The sequence below is a fragment of the Pleurodeles waltl genome, chromosome 9 (assembly GCF_031143425.1).
Source record: "Pleurodeles waltl isolate 20211129_DDA chromosome 9, aPleWal1.hap1.20221129, whole genome shotgun sequence".
Classification (NCBI taxonomy): Eukaryota; Metazoa; Chordata; class Amphibia; order Caudata; family Salamandridae; genus Pleurodeles; species Pleurodeles waltl.
This window is the reverse complement of record NC_090448.1, coordinates 263,016,018-263,035,018: the sequence shown is the minus strand read 5'-3', so window position 1 is coordinate 263,035,018 and position 19,001 is coordinate 263,016,018. Positions and strand designations below refer to the sequence as shown.

Genomic DNA, 19,001 nt, shown 5'->3' with positions numbered 1-19,001 from the left:
GTGTGACAGTGGGATGTGAGGTCACTGCGCTGGCGTGGCACACCGTGGCGGTAGGTGGTCGAAGACCGCGGCGCAAAGCAGCATTGGTTAACATTGAACCCTATGGGTCTCAGGAGCCAATGACGATGTGCGCCGGCGGTCGCGGTACGCACCGCCGCGGTACGCACCGCCGCGGGCGTGACCGCCATTTTCTATCTGATTAATCACTCGAGACCTGATCATCCACAGGAGAGGAGCTATACGGCAAGTGCTGCTGTGACCTCGGTCTGGAAGAGACAATGGCTGCTGCGACTGGGGAAAGGGCCCCTGCCTTCACTTCAGAAGAGTTGGAGAAACTTGTGGATGGTGTCCTGCCCCAGTATGCGCTACTCTACGGTCCTCCAGACCAACAGGTAAGTACACTGGGTGCACGTTGAATGGGCTATGCCTGGGTTGTGTATGGTGGATGTAAGATGGTGGGGTGGGGAGCGAATGAGGAGTGCAAGGCACGACCGATGAGAGCATGTGCCACATGGCAGGGTTGGGGAGGGGGGGGCAATCACATCTAACATGCAGAAAATGTTGAAATTTTCTTTCCCACCCTGTACATGTCAAATAGGTCAGCGCCCATCAGAAAGTCGACATTTGGCGTGCCATCGCCAAGGAAGTCCGGGACCTGGGGGTCCACAACAGATGGGGCACCCACTGCCGAAAGAGGTGGGAGGACATCCGCCGCGGGACCAGGAAGACCGCTGAGTCACTGCTGGGGATGGCCTCCCAACGTAGGAGGGGTGCCATTCGTACCTTGACCCCCCCTGATGTCCTGGATCCTGGCGGTGGCCTACCCCGATTTGGATGGGCGCGTGAGGACATCACAGCAGACACAAGGGGGTGAGTACCAGCACATTCTGCTATCTTTACACGCAGTGGAGGCGTCTGGGTGGGGGAGGAGGGCTGTGGGTGACATTAGGCCAGGGCGCTTTCTGTAGTGTAGTCCCCTCCTTCAGGCATGGCCCTGTGCCCCCGCCCCTCACCTCTGTAGGGTGCCAAGTACAGCAATCCATGGTCCAGCATCACCCATGTGCGCATTTGTTGTCCATAGACCTGTTGGCCTAGTCACAAGTACTGAGTAGTGTACCCCGATTGCGCGGCGTAGTGCATGAGGCTCCTGTGTCTGTCCTCTCCGCCAACGGTGTTGTCAATGCATGCACTCAACCTGTTTTTATTTCTCCCCCCACCCTTTTTCTTTATCTTCTTGTGCATGTGTGCATTAGCATCATCAGGCGGAGGAGAATTGGCATCGGAGCATGAGGGAGCTGCAAGTCACAAGGCCCCGGTGGGCCATGGTACAGACACCGAGGTCACCAGTGATACGGAGGGCGAGGGGAGCACCACAACGGGGACCCGTGGTGACACCAGCGACACCGACACGTCCTCGGAAGGGAGCTCCCTAGCGGTGGTGGCAACATCCGGGCCCCCCGCCTCTACAGGTACAGCCGCCACCCAGCGCACCAGCTCCGCCCTCCCAGCAGCCCCTCAGCCTTCGCTCCGTGCCCGCTCGCCCAAGAAGGCGGGCATCTCCTTCGCCCCAGGCACCTCAGGCCCTGCCCCTGTTACCCCTGCTGCCCTCAGTGAGGAGGTCATTGACCTCCTACAGACCATCATTGTTGGGCAGTCTACCCTTTTGAATGCCATCCAGGGGGTAGAGAGGGAGGTGCATCGGAGCAATGCATACCTGGAGGGCATTCATTCGGGTCAGGCTGCCCATCAACGATCGTTCAATGCTCTGGCCTCAGCACTGACGGCAGCCATTGTCCCTGTTTCCAGCCTCCCTCTTCTGACTGCCTCCACCCTGTCTCTGTCTCCTGTTCCTCAGCCTATCCCATCCACACCATCAGACCAACCTGCACACACCTCAACACCCAAGGGCAGCTCATCCAGACATAAGCACCACAGATCACACAAGCATTCACCCAAGCAACACCCAGATGCAGACATGCCAACAGTCACTACCACCCCTGTGTCCCCCTTCACCTCGTCTCCCTCCTCCCTCCCTGTGACGTCTCCACTCACACCTGCATGCACACCACCATCAGCCAGTACTTCCATCACCAGCACACCCTCCAGTACAGTCCGCACACGTGCAGTCACCACCCCCACTGCCATTTACACGTCCCCTGTGTCCTCTCCCACTGTGTCTGTCACCCCCTCTTCCAAGACACACAAACGCAGGCAGCCACCCACCCAACAGCCATCCACCTCACGCCAGCCTCCGTCACAAGCACCTGCACCCAAAGACAGCACACCTGACTCTCCTACAACCACATCCTCTTCCTCCACTCCCATACCCACCTCACCTACCCTTTACATTGGTCCTAAAAAACTTTACCTCTCAAAACTTAACATCTTTGCCCCACCTGACCCACCCCCTCCATCTGCTAAGAGTCCCAAGAGCACCTCAGCCACCACCAGCCCTGCTTCAAGTGTCAGCATTGTGCACGGGTTTTGGAGTCCACCCTTTCCCAGCACTGATACATCGGCCAGCAGCAAGGGGACAGCCAGCCCCCCCCCCCTGGAAAGACGACCCGTAAAATCAAGGGCCGCCGCGAGAAGACTGACACGGCTGCCCCCAAGGAGCAAAGTCCTGGGCCGTCACCTGCCACAACATCCAGGGGAGGCAAGGGCCAGAGAGCCTCATCGAAGGAGGGCAAGGGCAGCAGGGTGGAGAAGACAGCCAGCAGGGGCGCGGACCAGGAGGGACCCACAAGCCCCATCCCGGTTGTGAGGGAGGACACCCACGGGCCCAGGACTCTGTCACAGAAGGGTCCAGCAACTGCACGGTCGGAGGGCGAATAAGCAGGGAGTCCTGGCCAGGTCTGGCTCCCTTGATTGACTGGACAAGGACCGCTGAAGAGGGCCCCGCCGTGCAGCAAGGCACCGCTGAAGAGGGCCCCGCCGGGCAGAAAGGCACCACTGAAGAGGGCCCCGCCGTGCAGCAAGGCACCGCTGAAGAGGGCCCCGCCGGGCAGAAAGGCACCGCTGAAGAGGGCCCCGCCGTGCAGCAAGGCACCGCTGAAGAGGGCCCCGCCGGGCAGAAAGGCACCGCTGAAGAGGGCCCCGCCGTGCAGCAAGGCACCGCTGAAGAGGGCCCCGCCGGGCAGCAAGGCACCGCTGAAGAGGGCCCCGCCGGGCAGAAAGGCACCGCTCCGCTGGGCCCTTCCTGTCAAGCACCGCTCCGCTGGGCCCTTCCTGTCAAGCACCGCTCTGCTGGGCCCTTCCTGTCAAGCACCGCTCCGCTGGGCCTCGCCGTCTCAAGCACCGCTCCGCTGGGCCCCGCCGTCTCAGGCACCGCTCCGCTGGGCCCTTCCTGTCAAGCACCGCTCCGCTGGGCCCCGCCGTCTCAAGCACCGCTCCCCTGGGCCCCGCCGTCTCAAGCACCGCTCCGCTGTGCCTCGCCGTCTCAAGCACCGCTCCGCTGGGTCCTTCCTGTCAAGCACCGCTCCGCTGGGCCCTTCCTGTCAAGCACCGCTCCGCTGGGCCCCGCCGTCTCAAGCACCGCTCCGCTGGGCCTCGCCGTCTCAAGCACCGCTCCGCTGGGCCTCGCCGTCTCAAGCACTGCTCCGCTGGGCCCTTCCTGTCAAGCACCGCTCCGCTGGGCCCTTCCTCTCAAGCACCGCTCCGCTGGGCCTCGCCGTCTCAAGCACCGCTCCGCTGGGCCCTTCCTGTCAAGCACCGCTCCGCTGGGCCTCGCCGTCTCAAGCACTGCTCCGCTGGGCCCTTCCTGTCAAGCACCGCTCCGCTGGGCCTCGCAGTCTCAAGCACTGCTCCGCTGGGCCCCGCCGTCTCAAGCACCGCTTCGCTGGGCCCTTCCTGTCAAGCACCGCTCCGCTGGGCCTCGCAGTCTCAAGCACCGCTCCGCTGGGCCCCGCCGTCTCAAGCACCGCTCCGCTGGGCCCTTCCTGTCAATTCCATTTTTTGGACCGCCAGCCTGTTGGCGGGTTGGCCGCCGCTTTAACACTGACCGCCAGGGTCAGAATGACCGCCTAAGTGATTTGCCCAGAGTCACAGGATGTTGAAGTAAACCTAGTTCCCCAGTTCCAAAGGCGGCTGCTCAAGTTGTTAGGCCACATCTCCCAGCTAAAGAGCTAAAGTTGCATAATTGTATCCACTGTTGGTTCAGTACTCACAGTAACACCTTCCTCTGTGGATGCATGCAACAGGTACCTAGAAAATGCCCTGGTGCACCCCTTCTTCACTATGCACATATTTAAAGATACCCAGAACCCCAGAAGAGTTCATTCTGTCTCTAGAAGAATCTCTCCCATAAGTTCCATATCAAGGGGGTCATGTGGAAATCTACCACCTCTGGACATTGCTGAAACAACTCAGGATTTTGCCTAAGCTCCTCCCTGTATCTGAACACATACTGTCTAACAATGAGTGGCAGAAGTAATCAGCTTGGATGTATCCTGGTTTCAGGGACTCTTACTAAATACGACTCCCCAAAGCATATTACTTAGATGTAGATCTAGCTACATGTTGCAGCTGTGTCACAATATAATAGTAATCATTATGTGGAGCTACCAATTCCCCCACATCAATGGATATGTGATAACTGCTCTTTTCCAAGGGTAACTCAGTATTTAGGAAGACAGTAGCAAGTCCAGTTCAGTGAATAAAGAATTGGGTATATTACAGAAGTCATATGAAAAATGGAGGAGCAAATTAATTTTAGATAACACAATTCTACCTATCAACAACAGGCACAATACAGTCTAGAACCATGCAGAATGCCCAATAGATCCCAGGCTATACTAATTGTTAGACAGGTCAGACTTATGGCGATCTTCCCCAAATGTTTTGCCTACTTACTTCCAATTTTGTGCTTAAATACGTTTTTGTTGGCCTTAGGACTCTGTGTGCTCGACTGGGCACTGTAATCCATTTACCAAGCCCTAAACTCCCATCTTATTGCATGTAAGTCACCCAAAGGTAGGCCCTAGGTAGTCCATAGGGCAGGGTGCATTGTAATTAAAAGGTTAGGCATGTACGTGTCCTGGTAGTGAAAAAACTCCTAAATGTGTTTTTCTCTACTGTGAGGCCTACCAGTCCAACAGGATAACACAGGGTTGCCTAACTACATGTAATGAATGCTAACATTTAATTGGGACCAGGTAGCCAGTTCATGTTTAGTATCTATCAGAGTGTAATTAAAAACCCTCTTTAATGGTAAAGTCAGATTTTTACTTACAGTTTTGAACATGCCACTTTTAGAAGCTTGGCATTTTCCTACCCTTAGCGCTTTTGTGTCTTCAGCCTGTTTTGGGTCTCATGACTTTGTGAATTCCTTTAGACAGCCACACAATAGAGGGATTAGGTGTGCCTGAATGGGCCATCTGCTGGCAGAAAGGGGGTGTGGAGCTGAGCACAGACCCACTTGCAACTGAATAGCCCCTGCTCTGCCTTCACACAAAGGACTTATCACCTCCACACTTTCACTTTAGTCAGTTTGAGGCCACATCACAGAGGCTTTTTAGAAGCTTCTCCTACCTTCCAGAGGAAGGGCACCAGGTATAAAAATAGAAACATTAGATCCACTCTTTAGTTCACTCCCGGACCTGCAGAAGGGCTCTCAGAGGACTGCCTGCTGTTGTGAACTCCTGTGCACTCAGCAAGACTGCTTTGCTTTGCTGTACCCTGAAGGACTAATTTGATGCCTGGAGGCTTTCTTGAGCTCTCGAACACCAGCTCTGCTGTTTGAGCCCTCCATCTTCACCAGATCCCAAGATTACAAGAGTGACTATGAGTCCTACATTGCTGGCCTCCTTTTCAGAGCCACAGGGACACAAAAGGCTCCCACCATCTTGAGCCCTGGACCCAGCCTGAGTGAGTCCTAACGCCCCAAGTGGTGGCCTCCCAGTAATGAACCATTTGTATTGGTGCTAAAGGTGCTCATATAGCGAAAATCCAAAACTTGGGACGTAGAAAATGTTTGCCTTAAAACTGCTCTGAGAACTGAGGGAAGACTGAGACTGGGATCAGCCTTCTTCTCTATCCATCCAAGATGCATCGCCGGTCGGTCTGACTTTGTGGTAGCTCTTGCTACCTTCTTTTCTGCAACAGCAAATCCTGTTCAATAACTCTTCAACAAAAGGGTATCCAGCCTCCTGGAACTCTAATCAGCTACAGCCTCCAGCTTTATCCCACTGAAGAGTTTCAACTTAAAAAAAAAAAAACTACGTCTAAGCATAGAAATCTTCAATGCAAATTAGACCAGTGACACCCTGATGACAAAGATCCCTCACAGAACACCACCCGCAGCCTTGCCCTGGTGAACTTTACCTTCTCCGATTTTTTTCTTCATTCAAATTTAATACTAAGGGGGTGATTCTGACCCTGGCGGTCGGTGATAAAGCGGCGGCCAACCCGCCAACAGGCTGGCGGTCCGAAAAATGGAATTCTGACCCTGGCGGGAACCGCCAACAGAGACCGCCACTTTAACACTCCGACCGCCACGGCGGGACAAACAAACAGCGCGGCGGTCACCGCCAACAGGCAGGCGGCAGACAATGTACCGCCCACCCTATCACAACTCACCAATCCGCCACCTTTTCCGGGGCGGGAGCACCGCCGATAAAAACACGGCGGAAACAGACTACGAACGGGAAAACGCTCACCTCTACGCACTCCACGAGGACGGAGGACAGCATGGAACCCGAATTGAACATCATACCTGCACTCGTCTACCTGCTCATCTACCACGAGTACGAACTCCTCCGCAGACGTCAACGGTGAGTACTGCACCTATGACACACGGGAGGGGGAGGAGGAAAGGTTACGGGCACACACATATGCGACCCCCACCACCCCCCCAAGATGTACACACCAATGCAGAGCAACAAGTCACAGTGACACCACCCAAACACCCGTAAAAAATACAATCACATAACCAAATTGAGAATAAATATTTATGAACAAAATAGTCTCCGAAAAGTATTTATCAACCATCAAAACTTTCTTCTGATAAACAAATTATTTACACAGCAGTGGATAACTGAAGCAAGTAGTCCTGCACATCTTACGAATCCATCATGTCCGTGGGCCAAAGTGTAGCGAAACAAGTGCAAAGCCCACACAGGAGACCTGAGTCCTTTGGAGAGAACACTGCAGGGGCATCTGGTGACAAAACCACAGGCACCTCAGGGGGAAGGGAAGGGGGGGGCACCACAGCCACATGAGTCCACGACGCCAGATCCATGAAGGGCCCACCATGCCCACTGTGCCATCCTGGGGAGTGCAAAGCCACAGTCTCTCAAGTCTCTCCAGTGGGTGGGTTGCCCACTGTGCCATCCTGGGGAGTGCAAAGCCACAGTCTCACAAGTCTCTACAGTGGGTGGATTGCCCACTGTGCCATCCTGGGGAGTGCAAAGCCACAGTCTCTCAAGTCTCTACAGTGGGTGGATTGCCCACTGTGCCATCCTGGGGAGTGCAAAGCCACAGTCTCGCAAAGTCTCTACAGTGGGTGGATTGCCCACTGTGCCATCCTGGGGTGTGCAAAGCCACAGTCCATCAGGTGGATAAATGTCCCCACTGGACAAGGAGGATGCATGGTGGGCACAGTGAACCCTGAACAGTGCCTGACAGGAAGGGCCCAGCGGAGTGGTGCTTGAGACGGCGGTGCCCAGCGGAGCGGTGCGTGACAGGAAGGGCCCAGCGGAGCGGTGCTTGAGACGGCGGGGCCCAGCGGAGCGGTGCGTGACAGGAAGGGCCCAGCGGAGCGGTGCTTGAGACGGCGGGGCCCGGCGGAGCGGTGCTTGACAGGAAGGGCCCAGCGGAGCGGTGCTTGAGACGGCGGGGCCCAGCGGAGCGGTGCTTGAGACGGCGGGGCCCAACGGAGCGGTGCTTGACAGGAAGGGCCCAGCGGAGCGGTGCTTGAGACGGCGGTGGCCAGCGGAGCGGTGCTCGAGACGGCGGGGCCCAGCGGAGCGGTGCTTGACAGGAAGGGCCCAGCGGAGCGGTGCTTGACAGGAAGGTGCTTGAGACGGTGCCCAGCGGAGCGGTGCTTGACAGGAAGGGCCCAGCGGAGCGGTGCTTGAGACGGCGGGGCCCAGCGGAGCGGTGCTTGAGACGGCGGGGCCCTGTTCAGCGGTGCTCTTCTGCACGGCGGGGCCCTGTTCAGCGGTGCACTTCTGCACGGCGGGGCCCTCTTCAGCGGTGCTTGTCTTCACGGCGGGGCCCTCTTCAGCGGTGCACTTCTGCACGGTGGGCCCCCTTCAGCGGTGCTTGTCTTCACGGCGGAGCCCTGTTCAGCGGTGCTTGTCTTCACGGCGGGGCCCTCTTCAGCGGTGCTCTTCCAGTCAGTGTAGGGAGTCAGACCTGGCCTGGACAACCTGCTCACTCGCCCTCCGAACGTGCAGTGTCAGGCCCCTTCGGAGACGGAGTCCTGGGCCCTTTGGTGTCATCCCTTGCAGCCGGGATGGGGTGTGTGGGGCCCTCCTGCTCCGCGCTCCTGCTGGCTGGCCTCTCCGCCCTGCTGCCCTTCCGCTCCTTAGATGGGGCTCTCGGGCCCTTGCCTCCCCTGGCTTTTGTGGCAGGTGAAGTGGCCGGAGTCACCTCCTTGGGGGCATCCGTCTCAGTCCGCTCACGGCGGCCCTTCACTTTCCGGGTCCTCTTGGCTGGGGGGGGGCTGCCAGTCCCCTTGCTGCTCAGCGAAGTGTCACTGCCGCCAAAGGGTGGACTCCATATTCCATGCACCACTTGTACCTTGGAAACTGGGCTGGTGGTGGCTGAGGTGCCTTTGGGACTTTTCCCAGATGGAGGGGGTGGGTCAGGGGAGGGAAAGAGGTCAACATTTGAGAGGTAATATTTCTTTGGACCAGGGTAAAGGGTAGGAGTAGTGGAGATAGAAGTGGAGGAAGAGGATGTGGTTGTAGGAGAGTCAGGTGTGCTGTCCTTGGGTGCAGGTGACTGAGACGTAGGCTGTCGTGAGGTGGTTGGCTGTTGTTTGGGTGTCTGCCTGCGTTTATGTGTCTTGGAAGAGGGGGTGACAGACACAGTGGGAGCGGACACAGGGGACGTGTACATGGCAGTGGGGGTGGTGACTGCACGTGTGGGGACTGTAGTGGAGGGTGTGCTGGTGTTGGAAGAACTGGCTGATGTTGGTGTGCATGCAGGTGTGAGTGTAGACGTCACAGGGAGGGAGGAGGGAGACGAGGAGGAGGGGGACACAGAGGTGGTAGTGACTGTTGGTATGTCTGCAACTGGGTGTTGCTTGGGTGAATGCTTGTGTTCTGTGGTGCTTATGTTTGGATGAGCTGGCCTTGGGTGTTGAGGTGTGTGCAGGCTGGTCAGATGGTGTGGATGGGATAGGCTGAGGAACAGGAGACAGAGAAAGGCTGGAGGCAGTTAGAAGAGGGAGACTGGAGACAGGGACAATGGCTGCCGTCAGTGCTGAGGCCAGAGAAGTGAACGCTCGTTGATGGGCAGCCTGACCCGAATGAATGCCCTCCAGGTAGGCATTGCTCTGTTGCACCTCCCTTTGCACCCCCTGGATGGCATTCAAAAGGGTAGTCTGCCCAACAATGAGCGTCCTCACGAGGTCAATGAGCTCCGCACTGAGGGCAGCAGGGGTAACAGAGGCAGGGGCTGAGGTGCCTGGGGCGAAGGAGACGCGCGTCTTCCTGGGCGAACGGGCACGGAGCGAAGACTGAGGGGCTGCTGGGAGGGCGGTGCTGGTGCGCTGGGTGGCGGCTGTACCTGTTGTTGCGGGGGGCACAGATGTTGCCGCCCCCGCTAGGGAGCTCCCAAACGAGGACGTGTCCGTGTCGCTGGTGTTTCCACCGGCCCCCGTTGTGGTGCTCCCCTCGCCCTCCGGATCACTGGTGCCCTCGGTGTCTGTGTCAGTGCCCACCGGGGCCTGGTGACCTGCAGCTCCCTCGTGCTCCGACGCCAATTCTCCTCCGCCTGATGATGCTAATGCACACGAAACAAAGAATAAGGGTGGGGGGAGAAATAAAACAAAGTTGAGTGCATGCCTTGTCAATAGCCTTGGCGGAGAGGACAGACACAGGTGCCTCATGCACTAAGCCGCGAACTTGGGGTGCACTACTCTGTACTTCTGACTAGGCCAACAGGTCTAGGGACAACAGACGCGCTCATGGGTGATGTTGGACCATGGATAGCTGCACTTGGCACCCTACAGAGGTGGTGGGCGGGGGCACAGGGCCATGTCTAAGGGAGGGGACTACACTACAGAAAGCGCCCTGGCCTACTGTCACCCACAGCCCTCCTCCCCCACCCAGACGCCTCCACTGCGCGTATAGATAGGAGAATGTGCTGATACTCACCCCCTGGTGTCTGCTGTGATGTCCTCAAGCGCCCATCCAAATCAGGGTAGGCCACCGCCAGGATCCGGGACATCAGGGGAGTCAGGGTACGACTGGCACCCCTCCTAGGTCGGGAGGCCATCCCCAGCAGTGACTCGGCGGTCTTTCGGGTTCCGCGGCGGATGTCCTCCCACCTCTTCCGACAGTGGGTGCCCCGTCTGGTGTAGACCCCCAGGGCCCGGACTTCCTTGGCGATGGCACGCCAAATATCGATTTTCTGATGGGCGCTCACCTGTTTGACATGTACAGGGTGGGAAAGAGAAAACGTCAAATTTCTGCATGTTTGGAGTACATGCCCCCCCTCCCCACCCTTGCCATGTGGCCCATACTCTCATCAGTCGTGCGTTGCATTCCTCATTTTCTCCCCACCCCACCAACTGACAGCCACCCCACTCCACACAGGCATTACCCATTCAATGTGCACTCAGTGTACTCACCTGTTGGTCTGGAGGACCGTAGAGTAGCGCATACTGGGGGAGGACCCCGTCCACAAGTTTCACCAACTCTTCAGACATGAAGGCAGGGGCCCTTTCCCCAGTCGCAGCAGCCATTGTCACTTCCAGACCGAGTTCACAGCAGCACTTGCAGTATAGGTCCTCTCCTGTGGATGATCAGGTCTCGAGTGATTAAGCAGATAGAAAATGGCGGTCACGCCCGCGGCGGTGCGTACCGCGGCGGTGCGTACCGCGACCACCGGCGCACATCGTCATTGGCTCCTGAATCCCATAGGGTGCAATGTTAACCAATGCGGCTTTGCACCGCGGTCTTCGACCGCTTACCGCCACGGTGTGCCACGCCAGCGCATTGACCTCACATCCCATTGTCCCAGTTTAGAGGTCAGGCAGCCGCCATTTCAAGGGCCCACATGGCTTAAATTCTACTGCGTCACACAGGCCTAGGCCTTGCATTTGCACACATACAAACATAGCAGTCAATACATTTTCGTGTACTGTGCAAGCTGTGTTGTACGTACCTGTGAGTTGATTGACTCAGTGCTACATGTTGTCCTTCCTAGGCACCGTCCGCAGGGACTTGCGAGGAGAAGGAGGAATCCTCCCGTGTACCGGCCGCTGGTTGACCTGTCGACAATGGAAGAACGCCATATAATACTCCGATACCGACTTGACCGAGCCACTATACATGAACTGTGTGCCCAGCTGGAGCCAGACCTGATGTCACCCATCCGCCAACCCACAGGAATTCCCCCTCTAGTGCAGGTTCTATCAGTCCTCCATTTTTTTGCAAGTGGCTCATTCCAGACAACAGTGGCCATGTCATCTGGAATGTCTCAGCCTATGTTTTCAAAGATTCTGTCCAGAGTGTTGTCTGCCCTGATGAAACTCATGAGGAGCTACATCATATTCCCAGAAGAGGCTGATTTGGCCACAGTGAAGGGTGATTTCTATGCCCTTGGACATATCCCCAACATCATTGGTGCCATTGATGGGACCCATGTGGCATTAGTACCCCCAAATGACGATGAACAGGTGTACAGAAATAGTAAAAATTACCATTCTATGAATGTGCAGGTTGTCTGTTTGGCAGACCAGTACATCTCCCATGTGAATGCCATGTTCCCTGGGTCAGTGCATGACGCGTATGTTATGCGTAAGAGCAGCGTCCCCTATGTGATGGAACAGCTACAGAGACAGCGTGTGTGGCTAATAGGTGACTCTGGTTACCCCAACCTGCCGTGGCTATTGACCCCAGTGGGGAATCCCAGGACCAGGGCAGAGGACCGGTACAATGAGGCCCATGGGCGTACTAGGAGGGTCATAGAAAGGACCTTCGGCCTCCTGAAGGCCAGGTTTAGGTGCCTGCATATGACAGGTGGATCCCTAATGTACTCACCAAAGAAGGTGTGCCACATCATCGTGGCCTGCTGTATGCTTCACAACCTGGCTTTGCGACGCCAGGTGCCTTTCCTGCAGGAGGATGGTCCAGATGGTGGTGTGGTAGAAGCCGTGGAGCCTGTGGAGAGTGAAGAGGAGGAATGCGACGGTGAGGAAACAGACAACAGGGAAGCTGTCATACAACAGTATTTTCAGTAGCACACAGGTAAGGTTCAGCCACGCCATTTCCCATTTACTTAGAGCCTCATGCATCTCAACTTTATGTATTTCCCCCCAGCTCTTTTAAATAACATTTCTTTTTCCCTTCCCTTCTCAGTGCTTAATGACTCATAGCCCGACTTCTGCTTGGTTTGGCCATGTACTACAGCGTATTGACATTGGTATGTTGTCATCACTAACTGACATCACATATTGTGAACTGTTATGGGTTGTACGATTTTTTTGAGAATACAGCATGACTCAAAACGGTTTTCGGTGCAATAATTGTTTTATTTTGTGTGCTTAGATAATGGTACATTATGGTAAAACGGTGATGGGTGGGGGTGGAGTGATGTCCATGGCAGAGTCCAGTTCTCAGTCTGACAGGTCTATTGTCCATATGCCTGTGGAAGGATGGAGCAGGGGCTGTTTGAGTTTGGACAGGGTGGCAAGGTGGGACAGTGGGATGACTTCTGGGGGTATCTCATGCTGGCGGTGGTCTTGGCATGCTACTCTGGTTTTCTTTTGGGTCTTAGGCTCCTCTTGCGGGGTGGTTGTTCTTCAGCAGGAGGTGGGGTTCTTGTGGCCTGTCGTTGTGTGTGGGCCTCCTGTCCACTAGCGCCGGCGGAGGTGGTAGGCTGTTCCTGGCTAGTGACAGGGGCCCTGTGTGGTGCCACATGGTCCCGCAACGTGTCTTCTATCCTGTTGAGGGCCTGGACCATGCTCCCCATGGCGGTAGCGATGGTGGTGAGTTGGTTGCTGAACCCCATGTAGCGTTCTTCCTGCTGTGCCTGTATCTCTGTGAACCTGGCCAGTACCGTCGCCATCGTCTCTTGGGAGTGGTGGTATGCTCCCATGATGGTAGTGAGGGCCTCTTGGAGAGTGGGTTCCCTGGGCCTCTCCTCCCCCCCCTGTCGCACGGCAGCCCTCCGAGTTGCCCTGTTTGCCTGGGCCTCTGTCCCCTGGACGGTGTGCCCACTCCCACTGCCCCCAGGTCCCTGTTGTTGTTGGGGTGTTGGGTTGGCCTGGGTGCCCTGTAGTGGCAGACACACCGCTGCTTGACCTGTCCTAGAGACAGAGGCATGGGCCCGCAGGGTGGGAGCTGTGCTGTTGTTCCCAGGGGGGTTCGGGTCTGCTGTGGCCTGTGTCTGTGTTTGGGGAACCCACTGCCCAGAGGTCCCCGATGGTCCGGGCTGGTCATCAGGTTCCAGGTCGACCGAGCTGCTGTCCTCACTGGGGGCCTGTTCCGGGGGTGGGATGGACATTTGAGGACCCTCCTGACCAGTGTGTTGGCGTTCGGGTCCTGCATGGGGTGAGAGAGTATGGTTATTGTTTCTGTGTGTGAAATAGCGTGCGATTTATGGGTGCCCTTGTCCCCCAGTGCAGGCATTCCCTTGTGGGTGGTGTTGTGAGGGTGGTTTGTGGGGGGGGATGGGTATGTGCAGTGGTCATGCTTAGGTAATGGGTGTCCAATGTTTGTGGTGGCATGCAAGGGTTGGTGAGGGGTTGGGTGGGTTGTGCTAGGGAAACATTCTCAGGGATGATGTGTGATGGTGGGTTGGGGGTGAGGGTGGGGGTGTGGGTGTGGGTTGGCATGCTGGTGGGGTGGGGGGGATGAAGTATATGAGATAGGACTTACCTGAGTCCATTCCTCCGGGTACTCCAGCGAGGCCCTCAGGATGCCGGATGTTTAATACTTCTTGCTCCCATGCTGTGAATTCTGGTGGGGTGGGTGGGGGTCCTCCGCCAGTCTTCTGCACCGCGATGTTGTGTTGTGACACCATCGAGCGCACCTTCCCCCGTAGGTCGTTCCATCGTTTGCGGATGTCGTCCCTATTTCTGGGGTGCGGTCCCACGCGTTGACCCTGTCCACGATCCGCTGCCATAGCTCCGCCTTCCTTGCTATGGTGGTGTGCTGAACCTGTGAGCCGAAGAGCTGGGGTTCCACTCTGATGATTTCCTCCACCATCACCCTGAGTTCTTGGTCCGTAAAGCGTGGGTGTCTTTGTGGTGCCATGGGGTGGTGTGGATGAGGTGTGGGGTGGTGTATGTGGTGATGAGTGTGTTGGTGTGTGGTGCTTTGTGCTACTATGTGGTGTGTGTGATGTTGTAGTGTGCCTCTGTGTGTCTGGCTCTCTATTCTCTGATGTGTCTCTCTCTCCTTCGTCTCTGATTTTTGGTTGTAGGGGTTTGTGGGTGATGTGGGTGTGTGTTTTATAGTTGATTGGATGTGTGGGAGTGTTGTTTGTATGTGTATCAGGTGTGTGTATTTCAAATTGTCCAATGTGGTAGTGTTTTGTAAAGGTGTGTGTATTTTGACCGCGGCGGTGTGTACCGCCAATAGACTACCGCGTTTGAAAGACCGCCGCGTGGATTTGTGGATCGTAATGGCATGGGCGTATTTCTGTTGGCGTGGCGGTGGAGGTTTAGTCATCTCCAGTTTATCGCTGGCCGCTGATGTGGCGGACTGCAATGGAGGTTGGATTTTTGGAGGTTTGGCAGTTGTGGGTCAGAATGACCGTGGCGGCTGACCGCGGCCGCGGCGGTATTGTGGCGGTCTTCTGACCGGCGGTAAGCGGCTTTTACCGCCGTGGTCAGAATGACCCCCTAAGTTTATGGGTAAGCACTGACCAGGCCCAATTCACTCCTAGTACTTGACCTGCGTTCCACTGCGGTCAGCCATATTTTTTTGTTTTGACCTGTTCCTGCTCGACTGGATTTCCACAGTTGGTGCTTTGATTTTTTAGGCTTTAGATTTTACCAAAAACATTTAAAATGCATAACTCTGGTTCTACTAATTGGATTGGATTTGTTTTTGTTTTGGTGTCAAAACATTTTATAAAATGTACTCTATGTTTATAAATTGGCGAGGCATTTGTCTTGTTTTGTTTTCAGTTTATTACTGTTTGTGTGCTGCATAAATACTTTACATATTGCCTCTACGTTAAGCCACACTATTTTCTGTGCCAAGCTACTGAGTTAATTTAGGGACTTTTTATGGTTCACCCAGCAGAGAATTGTGGTTGCTGCTTGAGCAAGCATCATACCCCAGTCAACCAACAACCCAATTTTTCTCAGTAGTGTTATCTGCTATTATGTATGTATCTATGTGGTAAATATTGATACTCATCACAAAAGTGATAGGACATGTTGGGGTTGAACATCTGTTTTATTATGATGAGTGAAAAACTAACACAACTTTTCTAAGTCCAATTTTAGTCCTGTAAGTGAACAAATATGTTTTGAGGTGCCATTCTAACTTGCAATAGCTGAGAGGGGTCTTTCATCGTAGGTCCTCTGCACATTGAAATCATCTGTTGGGTGCCTGAGAGATTAAGATGGGCGACAGTAGCCAGACTTGCCTGGTGCCCCACTCACACATCCACCCCATAGAGATGACATGGCCAGTTTACACTTTTGCAGAAGGGTTTGAGTACAGAAATTGTAGACAGCACAGAAATAGCTGGCAGATCCTATTTTTATAGAACTGCTATAAATAGGAACATCACAAGAAATCAAAGGACTATATCTAGTGCTGCAGCTGATTTTGATGGCTATTTGATTGTAGCATCTGCTAACATGTGAATGATTCTTCTGAGATTAGTGTCATGGTCTGGAATAAATATGCTCTGATGTGCATGAATCAGAGCATTATGTTTAGTTGTGAAAGGTTTGCCTAGGATCTAGGTTCGAGTGAAAAGGGCATTTAAGAGGATTTCTTTTAGTCTGTCCTTACTTGAATTGAGCAGATCTACCAGAATTGCCTCCCTCATGGGTTGTGATGGTTCTTCAGTGGCCCTCCTGTTCTATAATAATGTGGCTTGGGACACATTTAGGTCACACATATTTTATAGAACTCAGTTGTTAGCCCATGGGATCCCAGTGATTAGTTATTGGCAGTCACTTTTATAGCATCTATAATTTCAGCTTTTTTATGGGCTCCTCTAAGGCCACTCTCTAATCATTCAGTAATGTGATTAAGGCACTGATACTAAGTTGTCAATCAGCTGGGAGGCTACAGAGGAGAGAGCCAAGTGTACAGCATCTGGAAGTATTGTTTGAATCTGCCTTTAACTTCTGCTTAGGGGTTAACATTTCCCACTTGGGTCCCCAGGAAGGCCATTTTGTGCTTACTACAGTCTGTGTTAATTAACTAAGACCCTCAGACGAAGCTTTATCACAGTCATACTACAACCGATTAGAGTATGTCTTCAAATCAAAACAGCATAGTCTTTCCAAAGCTGTAGCCAGCAATCACTGGGTCTTTAATAAAGGGCTGATTTAGAGTTTGGTGGACTAGTTACTCCATCACATATGTGACAGAAATCACATCCACTGTATTACAAGTTCCATAGGATATAATGAAAGTATGTTGTGTTGATGGGTGAATATGAGGAGTATATGGCGCTGCCTGTCAGTTTTCTACTAAAATTCTATTGGTATCTCTTATTTCCAGTGATGGCGATGGTGCACTTAGAAGAAGATCACCCCTAACTCCTTATGCTCAGTGATCATAAATCACTGATAACAACATTAATATATATTAGGCACACATCTAACAAAAGTTGACTTGAAGTCAGTTTTCTTGTCTTTTATTCTTTGAATCTTGAGTTTTAGCCGTAAGTCCCAATCATCGCTTGCCACTTGCCGCCAACAGGTGTTTCGTCAGGGGTGTACCCCGTGCCTTCATCAGGGCTGTAATTATATATATATGACAAACTTTCTATTCATTTCCAACACATATTAACATTGTTAATGTACATATAATTACACCTCTTGTGTACTTATGTACTTACTTCTTTTGTGTTGGTTACGAACAAAACAACAAGGATTCTTTTGTTTGGTATTGTCTATAGCTCACTTTCACTGGGCTTTATTGGTATGAATTTTTAACAATATGAGCATCCCACTGTTTGCACAAGAGGTGTAATTAAATGTATGTTAACAATGTTACTATGTTTTGTAAATGAATAGACAGTTTGTCACATATATATATAATAATAATTACAGCCCTGATGAAGTCACGGGGTAGACCCCTGACGAAACACCTGTTGGGGGCAAGTGGCAAGCAATGATTGGGACTTACGGCTGGAACTCAAGGCTGAAACTCAAGCTTCAAAGAATAAAAGCCAAGAAAACTAACTTCAAGTGGACTTTTGTTAGATGTGTGCCTTATATATATTAATTTATAATGAAAGCATAATATGGTGGATGGGCTATCTGTCCCATGTGTGACAGAGTAAACTGATCCACTAAACTCTAAATCATGAAACAGGCAGGATGCTTTTGAGTTCCAGTTGTCCCCTTTTCCCTTCTGTTTCCCAGTTCTTTCTGGAGGGTATCTCAGACCACCTTTGACATCCTCATGCATTCACACCTTAGTAGCATCTTGAAGGCCTCCATCTCACCTCCTTGCCATCCATGGAATCTTTGTCCTCCTTGAAATAGCCGTTGACTGTTTCTCCCCCACACCATGGAAGGCCAGCCTGAACAGCTTGTACATACAGATGCCACACTTGAGAGCTTTGCACCACTAAGGGGTCATCAACAAAGTTTTTTTTGATCAAATATTGTTTAGCCTAGATAGTCTGAAGAGTACATCAGAGGTATTCGACTCTGTTTCACGGGAACCTGTCAATGCGGTTATGCAACTTGTGTACTAAAGAAATTAAATGAGCATTTTATGGATTCTGGGTCTTGGGCCACCATGCATCACGCTTTACTATATCAATTACCTTAGTTGTTAAAGAAAGAAGCTAGGTTTTCACCTAAACTCTTTCACTTGCAACAGGAGCACATATCTATATTGTGTGTATGCTGTCCTGCTGAAAGCAGACTAAATAAAACACAATGGGGGTGATTCTAAGTCTGGCGGGCGGCGGAGGCCGCCCGCCAGACTTCCCCCCTCCAGAATACCGCACCGCGGTCGGAAGACCGCAGCGGCTATTCTGTGTTTTACACTGGGCTGGCGGGCGACCGCCAAAAGGCCGCCCGCCAGCCCAGTGTAAAACTACCTTCCCACGAGGACGCCGGCTCAGAATTGAGCCGGCGGAGTGGGAAGGTGCGACGGGTGCAGTTGCACCCGTCGCGAATTTCAGTGTCTGCAAAGCAGACACTGAAATTCTTTTTGGGGCCCTCTTACGGGGGCCCCTGCAGTGCCCATGCCATTGGCATGGGCACTGCAGGGGCCCCCAGGGGCCCCGCGACACCCCATACCGCCATCCTGTTCCTGGCGGGAGAACCGCCAGGAACAGGATGGCGGTATGGGGTGTCAGAATCCTCCATGGCGGCGCAGCTTGCTGCGCCGCCATGGAGGATTCATTTGGGCAGCGGAAAACCGGCAGGAGACCGCCGGTTTTCCACTTCTGACCGCGGCCGAACCGCTGCGGTCAGAATGCCCAGCGGGGCACCGCCAGCCTGTTGGCAGTGCCCCCGTCATTTTAGCCCTGGCGGTCTTGGACCGCCAGGGTTAGAATGACCCCCAATGTGATTAAAACATGTAATTGTGAAAGTACCTGAAAGCACAAGAAGATGTTTTACCTCACACATATTTATAACACATTTCACATGTTTTCTTTAGTTTGAG

At 53.7% G+C, this 19,001-nt stretch overlaps 1 protein-coding gene across 6 annotated transcripts in view; it reads left to right on the top strand.

The window, feature by feature from the left end:
* The window catches only part of ATP2B2 (ATPase plasma membrane Ca2+ transporting 2), a 1,884,743-nt gene that overhangs the window by 1,281,756 nt on the left and 583,986 nt on the right, over nucleotides 1–19,001 (top strand). The gene's annotated exons all lie outside the window — the stretch shown is intronic.